Genomic DNA, 2,199 nt, shown 5'->3' with positions numbered 1-2,199 from the left:
CAAATATTCTTCTAAGAGCACATGTCATCTGAAAAGTTACGGCTTCGCTAAGTGCATTATCAAGTGAGCTATCTGTTTCGACAAGTCCAAGTTTTTCACAACATTCTCTAAATGTAGGACTCACCACACCTCGGACTGTTCTGATTGATATGAATGATGTTGGACCTCGAACATGATTTAGAAAAACTCAAAGATAAAATCTTTCGCCCCCAGATGGGTACGCATACACCAACCTTCCAATCTGGAACTGCCTTTTCCTAGGAGACCAACTTTTTTTTGGACTTGTTCCATGTATAATGTTCTGGAAATTCCCTGTATAAGTATCTCCGCGCATTTGGATCTTCACTATTCATTCTAAAGAATTCTGTTAGCATCAATCTCTGATTCCTAGCTCGTTCCAGTTGTCATCCTTGAATGGGACCATGTGCATACCTGGAAGATGAACTTGCATCTGCAAAATATGAGGATACATAGAAAACATTGGGAACCTATAGAGCCGGTATACTGCTTCAATAGAAGTAATACACCTTGCCTTCCTGTACTGTTTAATCTCATTGATCTCTATCTCTCCATTCTGATCATGATCTGCAACTGAAAATGATGCACAATCCATACCCTTGTATACATACTTATATAGACACTTGCAACACTTAATACTGCTGGAAACCTCAACATTGATATGGCAATTATATCTCATTAGGAGTGTTGGATTATATGGTACAACCCATCTATTATCCAATCATTTCTTACGCACAAAAACCTTATGACCATCATTTTTTCTTCTGTATATAGGATATGCATCATTTCCTTGTTCCGTGGTCTCACTGAATTGTTTAGGGTACCTGAAACGACATGCGTCATCTTGCATGCAACCACACTTTTTATTTAGAACACCACAAGGACCATGCATCATGTGTTTGCATACAAGTTCATGAAGAAGAGGATACTTATTTTCATCCGGTAGTTTTGCTGAAATATATTTGTCAAAATCGTTTGGCCCACTAAGCTTTGAACTGCTTTCCATTATAAGCAAGAAATGTTCATGAGACAAACCTTTTTTCTGAAACTCAGTAACATGTGCCCAGGCTGCCACCTTCCAAAGTAACCCTTCTTAATCACAAAGTCATGAAAATCAATGAGTTTGGCATGATAAACCCTCGCCACAATATCAGGTCTATCTTGAGGTGTCTGACCAGGCAACAAAAGTTCTGTGATCTCTGGCCAGTAGGGGTTGCAAGTCATGGTTAAAAAGTAATCTGGCCTTCCATATTTAGCAACTAATGACATTGCATCCATGAACCTGCACTGCACATCTCTATCACTTCTAGGAAAATTCTTTGATAAAATAACCAATTTACCAGCCTTCAAACCTCTATGCTCACCGGCAACAAGGGTGTCCATTATACCCTGTCAGGAAAACAGATCCACTTGAATCCATAAACACATTAAATAAACATAGCAGTAATGGAAAATGCTAACATTATATTTTATTATACCTGGTAGAGGTCTGCCCTAATGATTTTTTGGTGATATGGATTGGAGTACCAATCTAGTCGCATACTCTTAATTTTCACATACATATCCACTATCCATTGCTGGAAAAACCTTCCACCATGAAAGAAAATATTAAAAACACCATTGCGGATTTGCATCATATAACAGTAATACTCCCTCGCACTGACATGCACACACGATCCCCCACCATCTATTTTTTCATAACACGAACAATAATAATAATATAATTAATCATTATATTTAATCTGGGCAAAAAATTGAAAAGATGTGTTAGAGAACATGTCAATATAGAGTTTACCTCCATCCCCGTCCTCAGCCATGTTGTCGTCACAGTCAACTTTATCCTCACAAAGACCATGCGCTACAAATTCAGAAGTTCATAATAAGAACATTGTAAATGTAAAACAATCATTAACTTAAATTAGTAGTCGTCTCAGTTTACAACCTGACTGTGTCTTCTGATTGATTGCCGGTACACGCTTCTGCTTAACACCCGATCCATTTGCTGCACGGAAGTTACCTGTTTGACCACATGTTTAGTCTATATGGATATATATGTACATTACCCTATATTGGAAGGAAAGTATTAAATAATTAAATAATTTAACCAACAATTAAATTTCGTAAAGGACGTCATACCCTCAGTTTTACGCTTTGTATATTTTCTTCTGTTCTGCGGAAAGC

Source organism: Panicum virgatum, chromosome 7K (genome assembly GCF_016808335.1).
Source record: "Panicum virgatum strain AP13 chromosome 7K, P.virgatum_v5, whole genome shotgun sequence".
NCBI lineage: Eukaryota > Viridiplantae > Streptophyta > Magnoliopsida > Poales > Poaceae > Panicum > Panicum virgatum.
The sequence above is the reverse complement of the archived record's forward strand: the minus strand, read 5'-3'. Positions refer to the sequence as shown.